Source organism: Oryctolagus cuniculus, chromosome 5 (assembly GCF_964237555.1).
Source record: "Oryctolagus cuniculus chromosome 5, mOryCun1.1, whole genome shotgun sequence".
NCBI lineage: Eukaryota > Metazoa > Chordata > Mammalia > Lagomorpha > Leporidae > Oryctolagus > Oryctolagus cuniculus.
Window position 1 is genome coordinate 104,556,440 of NC_091436.1, and position 8,682 is coordinate 104,565,121.

Consider the following 8,682-nt stretch of genomic DNA (forward strand, 5'->3'; position numbering starts at 1 on the left):
AGTAGCCTCCCATACAACCAGCTTCAGGGAGGGGCAGAATTCACTTCAGTCACTGGATTTGAAGAGTTCTACAAAAGATAAGAATGAATGTAGAAGAGAAGCCTGACAGGGGGGTTAAGAGGGATAAAGGTGAGTGAATAGTTTTTATTTAGAGAACTCTGATAGACAAAGAGAGAATGTTAAGCCACTTCAAAGACTTAAAAGTCCAATCACCCCCTCCATGATCATTCCTTTAGACAATGAGGAAGGGGTGGCATTGAGGAGGGGTGTATCTGGGAATCCTGGTGCCAGTGATTGTGAGATGGAGGAACATCACTGCTGATCCTGGGCAGATTTTTTCCAACACTCAGTCATTACTCTGAAAGCTTTGCAAGAATGCATAATAGCACCTGGACTATGATGTCTTCACATCATTCAGTACTTCACCTCCTTTATATCACATTGTAAATTATTTCTGTAAATATCTGGCTCATCTACTAGACTGAAACTTCCTTTATATAGAATTAGTCTTACCTGTATTCTCTTTATCAGCACTCAACAAAGTGATTTCAGTGAATGTTTTTTTCTAAATCAAAAAATCCCCATGATCCTATGCTCAGGTCCCTGTAGTCTCAGAGTAAAATGGCACTCTTTGAATATTGAGTTGGTACTCTCTCATCAATAAGTGTATAAAGTATGCCTAAGAACAAGTCCACAGATTGACTAAAAATTTTTAAAATAACAGAGATCGCTTTGATCAAATTTTCAAGCATCCATGATGAATAATGGATAACTCACCTATCAGAAATGGGAATTTAGGGTGGCCTTTGTGACACAATGGGATAGCTGCTGTTTGGGACTCCTGAATTCCATATCACAGTCTCCTGTCCAATTTCTAGTTACTCTTTGCTAACAGTCCAGCTTTCTGCTAGTGTACCTGGGAGTCAGCAGATGATCATTCAAGCGCTTGAATTCCTGCCACTCATGTGAGAGACCTGGGCGGAGTTTCTGTCTCCTGGCTTCTGCTTGGCCCAGCCCTGGCCTTTGTAAGCATTTGGAAAAGTGAAGCAGTGAATGGAAAATGGGAGATCTCTCTCTCTCTCTCTATCTGTCTCTTTTTCTCTTTCTGTTATCTTTGTCACTTTGCATTTAAAATAAATAAATAAATCTTTTAAAGCTGGGAATTTATGACATGCTGTTCCTTGTCCGTCAACATTCCAGGACAACCATTCTGTTATGGTAAACTCAGTAAAACTCTCCTATCTTAGCAAATGGCTGTTAAATACAGGTAGCATTATCTCTCTGTATGTTTTTTAAAGATTTATTTAGAGATAGAGAGAGAGAGAGGGAAAGATTTTCCTTCCATTGATTCACTCCTCAAATGGCTTCAACAGCCAGGGATGGTCCAGGCTGAAGTCAGGAGCCAGAAGCTTCTTCCAGGTATCCCACGTGAGTTCAGGGGTCTAAGGACTTGGTCCATCTTCCATTGATTTCCCAGGTACAATGGCATAGAACTGGATTGAAAATGGAGCAGCCAGGACTTGAACTGGTGCCCATATGGGATGCCAGTACTGAAGGCAGCGGCTTTACCCACTACCCCACAGTGCTGGCCCCTCTATATATTTTGAGGGCAGCAATCTTAACTACAATTAATTATTTTATAACTTTGCTAAATTTGGTTTTCTGGTAACATACAGTTTTGTAGCAATGTTTCTCAGAGACCCATTTCTTCTTTTATTTGCCAGGAATGCATTTCATTGCAAATAGTTGAAAACCAACTCACACATATGCATTTATTTTTTCCACTTAATAGGAAGTCTGGCAATAAGCAGACTTGAGCTTACCTATAAGATAAATGATGCTATCAGGAAACAGGGGGTTTTTGATATTTCAGTGTGCCATTGGTAGAATGTGACTTTCTCCCTCCAAGTCGTAAGATGACTGCTGTTCTTGTTTCTATGCTCTGGAAAGCAAGGAAAAAATAGTGAATGCTAAAAGAGGCATGGCTGTCAATCCTCTCTTTTAGGATAGCATCTTGGAAGGTCTACTCAGGGATAATCACTTTAATTGTATTGGTCATAATTAGATCATGTGCTCACTTCCACTCAAATCACACTAGATGGTAGCCTAGGAAAAGGGCTTGCAAATACAGCTTTGATAATCTATCGTAACATCTCTTACTTTTTATAAACCATTTTATTGAAGTACAACAGGTATACCAAATGCATATACAGATAAATGAGATATTTGTCCACTGAGCACATTCATAACCAACATCCAAATTAAAAACAAAGTATTGCTAGTACCTCAAGAGTACCTACTTTTCCCCTCTCTCCTTTCCATTTATTTTTCTTTTAAACTGGGAAAGAATATAGTGTCATTTACATGGTATAATTCAGTGAAGCAGTATTTATAACTAAATACCAAGTGATATGATCTTCAAACAATTTTTATACTCTCTCTATATTAACTTCCACAAATAAGAGAAAACATGATATTTGTCTTTCTGTTACAGGAGGTCAGAGTTGGTTCTTTGTCGCACAGAGATGAAGAATTATGATGTAGACCAAGAAGATGAGCAGTGAGCAAAACAAGTGAAAATAGATTTTATTGAGAAACAGACACTGGCTTGCCAAGAGGGGCTCCTAAGAGAAGGATCCATACACTGAGGTCTGGGTATTGGGAGCTCATATAGGGAGTGCTTATCAACTGACCAATAATAGAATGCTGTGTATATCTGGATGTTCTTTTGTTGAATTCATATATATTTGTGATTCTTATATCTTCTTTCTGAATTGATCCTTTTATTAATATATAATGTTCTTATTTGTCTCATTTTATAGTGTGTTTGCAGTCCCAGCTTTTCTCTGTGCTGGGATGAGCCAGCCAATTTATCAATTAAGGTGAGTACACTTCAAGTACCCATGTATGAGCACCATCCATGGCACCGACTCATTCTACGGTGCATCCTCTGACCCCACCATGAAATACATCCCCAGTGTGCAGGGAGTTTGAGCCTCCACATATTGGGTGGATGCTTGGGCACTCAGCTACATACTGTGACCTTCTTAGCTTATGATTTATACCCAGACATCCCCAGTCACAGGGTGCAAGGAGTCTGCTCTCCACCCTGCTGTGTGCCCTGACCCTGGCTCCAGTGGCCACTGGGAGCAGCAGGCATTCTTCTGTCCCCTAGTTCAGAACAGAGTTCAGCAGTGACTCCACCACGACAAACTGTGTCTGGTGCTTTAGTTGGGGGAGGTGAGGGAGGTAACATGGGCTTCCCTCATAGAGAAAAGTCATTTCTCTTACCCTGCCAGCTCCCCACCATGGCTTTGAAACCAGTGGAGAACATCAAATTCTCTATCAGTCAAAACTGCAAGTGGTGCAAGCCACAGCAGCTTCTTCCTACCTTATCTTGATGTCTTGGCAACATCGTTTTCCCAGCTGGGAGTTGATATTGTAGATGTAGGTGTGGCTGGCAGCACAACTGGCAGTAGGGTGCCTGCCATTTTTCCTCATTGCCCCACAGAGTCTGTGTTCAGTTCTGTCCACCATCCATTGAAAATTTATCTCAATTGTCCCCCTGTGAATATGGTCCTTCCTTTGTTTTTCTCATATATTTCTCTGACTGAGGTTAGTGTGGCTTCTCACTATTCAGCCATCTTTAATATTTCAAATGATTTTACTATATATTTTTAAAATCCATCATGGATAACCTACTTTAAAAATCAATGATGGATTATATTTATTAACCATTTCTATGTGCCAGAAATAATGCTTTATAAAATGGTTTTATTCAATCTTCTTAATTCTACAGAATGTCAACAAAGAACTGGGTATTAAGTTGAGTATATTGTCAGGAGTTAAAAACTTTCTTCCTTTGGTTTTTAAGAATGTTTATTAACTAATTTTTATTTATTTGAAAGGAAGGGGTAGAGAGAGAGAAAAGTGAGAAAGTACCAAGAGTGTGTCAGAAATCTTTCACCTCCTGGTTCATTTCCCAAATTCCTGCAACTACTGAGGCTGGGCCATGCTGATTGCCTGAGCAAGAACATCCATCCATGGCTCTCCCAGAAGGGTTGAAGGGACTCAGTATTTCAGTCATTATCTGATGCCTCCCAGGTGCATTAGCAGGAAGCTGGATCAAAAGCAGAGGTGGAGGCAGGACTGAGTTTCACACACTCTGGTATGGAATGCAGGTGTTCCAAGCGATGCCTTAATTTGATGCACAATGGCTGCCTAAGTTCCTTTATTAAGTATTGGTTAATCATGTAGTAAACCTATTTTTGTCATCCTCTACTTCCCACTTCCTTCTCCTTTTGCTGAATATTTCATTTGTGTAATTTCTTCCTGTTGGAGAAGAGGATTCCTAGAGTTCTTAGATTGTGTCACAAGACCTGTTAAAAGTGACACACATTGAAAGTAACTATGTATTCAAATGAGTTTGAAAAATATTGAATAAAGCAAACTTAAAATATTTATTTATTTGACCATACTTTGCTTTTCCAGTTGAATAATGTGCTTCCTGAGATGAAGGCCAAGACTGTTGATTCTGTTTATAAACTCAGTATCTAGTATAAAGTTTGGTATAAAATACCATAAAATATTCTAGGTGAATCTAAGAACTCTTAATATGTTACTAACCTGAGTACAAAGTACAGAAGAAATAGTGCAGTGTTTCAGTATCTGTTCACCAAAATGATCGCTGTATGATTTTTGAATGTTATAGTTTCAAAATTGATAATGTGTGAAAAATATACAAAACTCAAATGATGAAAAGCAAATATAGTAGAAAGCAATTCTTCCTATTTAACCTGTTTTCCATCTACTTAATTATTTTTCTAAAGAGAATCACAGTGTTAAATTATAGTATATCCCTTTGTTAAATGTATCAAGGATTACTTAAGTATGCTATATCCAAAGGTAGGGAAAGTTCATGTCCACTTTCCTATGGGAGTAAATACCTGGGACAACTTTTACTCTTTTGTTAAATGTAAATATTTATATCCTCATAACATCATTTGTCATGAAAGACAATGGAACCTAGTAGAAAATTTTCAAGAAGAATGTATATGACTCTTTTTGAATTCTTGATTGTGGAAGTGTGGAAAAATATATTAGCCACCTAGACCTCAATTCCCTTATCACTGAAGTGAGGAGGCATAATACCAAAATTTTATATTCATGATAAAGATTTCAAATAAGTTGAAAAAGGGACCTGGAAAATGATAGACACTCAATTATTATAAGCCCAAGTCTAATAGGACATGTCTTTGTAGAGCTGAACAATAAAACTTATGACACTCTGAGACCACAGAAGAAAGAATTGAATAATTCATTCTTTCATTCATTGGCATTGGATGCCAATTACATTCAATGTCAAGCACACTTCAATATCAACACTTTATTATTTGCTTCATCTGAAATGCTCTTTTCTGTATATTTGTTTAACTAATTCTATCTTCTCTGGCCATTCATGGAATAGTACCTGAGTCTGGCTCTTCTTAATTTTTTCAATTGCTGTCTGATACTTTCTATTTATTTTCTTGTATTTTTATTATTATTTTTACCATGAAAATATAAATTTCACAACTTTAGAGACTTGTTTATTTGTTTATGGCTATATAAATAGTGCTGTGAATTATGCCTGACATATTGCAGGAAATTGTAAATATGCTCAAATAAATGAATATACAGATTATGCCATAGAACAAGATTTGATTCCCATTTGTGCTCCTCATCAAATTTTTCTTTTAAAATATTCCTTATTGTTGATACTGGGTTATGTTTATGAATACATAATGTTTATTCTCCTTGTTTTAGTTTTGAATGTTTTGGCACTTTATATAATGCTATAATAAACATCATTGTGCATAAATATCCTCACTGAATTTTGATTGTTTCCTTAGAGTAAAACCCTAGAGTGGCATAACTTGATTAAATCACATTTTATGCCTTCTTAAATATTTTGACACAGAGGTAGATTCATTAAAAGCAGCCAGCCTAGTACCCTATTGCTAGTATCTCAAGCGATATTAGTTTAATTGAATGTGTGGAGTTTTGAATAAAGAAATGAATAGGATGATACACGTAGAAGAAGCCCAGAGCAATGAGGTGGTCTAGGGAATCTGGAGTAAACAATTGTATATAAATAGTTAAAATTGTGAGCCATATCAAGTATGCAATTAGGGTATCAGCAAGTAACAATTGTGGATGGGTAGTTTCAGAACAGCAGGCAGAGCTTTCAAAGTTAAGGTAAGTTTAGGGATAGCCATTGGCGTTTTAGACAGAAAGCAGAGACTGCCTGAATAGACTGTGGAATAAAATGCTGAATCAATAAAAACAGTATCTTATTTCAGATGATAAGCAAGACCATATTAACATAGTGTTGCTCTACTCAGCCTACCACATGCAAGCTAAACTTGCATAAAATATCCTGAAGCATTTTAGGCAGTGTTATGAAATTATTAAAATCAAGTTTTTTCAAACATTCATTTTGAAAAGATGAACTATATAATTTTCTTATATTATTAATAAGTATAAATCAATAATTTATTTCCCTCTTCTTTCCAAAACATCATAGTTCTCAAATTTATTTAAGCTTGCTACTAAATCAATGAACACTTCTAAATTGTTCACTGATTTAGCATTTTATATGTGGATAAATTATAGTGCAGGGCCAGTTCTGTGGCATTGCAAGTTAAGCTGCTGCCTGCTGTCCTGGCAGCCCATGTATGTGATGGTTCAAATTGTAGCTGCTCCTCTTCCTATCCAGCTCCCTCTAAATGTGCCTAGGAAAGAGCAGATAACGACCCAAGTGCTTGGGCCTCTGCCACCCTTATAGGAGACCCAGATGAAGCTCCTGGTTCCTGATTTTGGACTGTCCCTGCCTTGGCCATTGCATACATTTGGGAAGTGAACCAGTGTATGGAATCTCTGTCTCTCTATCTCTATCTCTATCTCTGCTTCTCTCTGTCTCTGTAATTCTTCCTTTCAAATAAATAAATAAATATTTTTAAGAAAAATCACTGTGCTAGTTTTTATGTGTGCTAAAGTAAGTTAATTTTCCTGTTTTTCATAAGGAAAGATAAAAGTACAGAATATAATAAAAATAGTGGTGGATGAATATACAAGGAAAGAGGACTCACTTCAATAAACAGTAGTAAGATTCCTAACAAGACAAAAATGTGTCTTTTTTTTTTTTTTTTTTTTTGACAGGCAGAGCAGAGTGGACAGTGTGTGAGAGAGAGATAGAGAGAAAGGTCTTTCTTTGCCCATTGGTTCACTCCCCAGTGGCCTTTGGGGCTGGTGCGCTGCAGCTGGCACACCGCGCTGATCCAAAGCCAGGAGCCAGGTGCTTCTCTTGGTCTCCCATGCTGGTGCAGGGCCCAAGGACCTGGGCCATCCTCCACTGCACTCCCGGGCCACAGCAGAGAGCTGGACAGGAAGAGGGACAACCGGGACAGAATCTGGCGCCACAACTGGGACTAGAACCCGGTGTGCTGGCGCTGCAGGTTGGGGATTAGGCTATTGAGCTGCAGTGCCAGAAATGTGTTTTGATTCAAAAGTGAGAAGGATCACTTCACTTGGAATTCCAGGGAAGAGTTTGTAGAGAAGATAGGATAGGTAGAATTTGGGTAGAGTCAGATTAAAACAATGTTCTTTTGCCAGGAAAATCAGCATGACTTAAAAAAAATTAAAAATGTAAAGAAAATAAGTGTAATAGATCAAAGTAATGTTTACCTCATGGGAAATAAAACAGTTTGGCTGAAGTGGATGATGAATGTAGAAAATCAAGGGCATATGTCATTAAGGACATAATGGACACACAGAATGCCAGGCTATGAAATTAACAGAAGTCAGAAAATTGTGACTGTAACTACTAGAATGGTTTTGCCTAATCCTATTTCACATGAGCATTTTAACAGTGACCCACATGCTTTCACAGAGAATTGTAAAGACAGGGTTTAATCCACAAGTGATGTTAATTGACACCGAGTGATTTCTTTCACCTCACAAGCATAAGGTTCATAAAATGTTTAGCCAGTTATTTCACTGCTGCTCTGGAAGCACAGTTAAGAGGAGGAAGCTATGTAAGCACTGGGACAGACCTGGCATAATTTAATGGGCTAACAACATTTCACAAAGTCAGAGGTTGTGATTCCTAATCCTGCTCTTTTAGTTAACACAATATGTGATGCTTCTGCATTAATTTTAAGGCTATAAAATAGCTGTTTTCCACAACTCTCAAGGGAATCCCACGAAATCAATTGAATAATGACAGATAAGTACTATGAGCTTCTTAGAGGGAAACCTAAATCTCATAATTGCCTTCTTCAACCACCTTCATTTTATTTTATAGAGTGAACTGCAGTAAATATAAGAGATGGATTAATTTTATCTCCCTTCATTTTTTTTCCCTTGGTAAATTGAACAAAAGTAGGAATCGTCACAGAAATGCAGCCCATAAAATTTTTGTTCATAAATGATAAACATATGCTATAACTAGCAATAAAATCACTTCTATGACACATTTAAGAAATGAGCCATATATCTTTATAATCACAATTTATACACATCTCTGAAGTATGCCTTTATGTTATAATCTACTTTTAGAATGATTTGCTCATATCCATTTGCTTTTCCAGAGACATAATGGACTTTCTCTGATTCACCTGTATATTCTGGTCTAAATTTAAC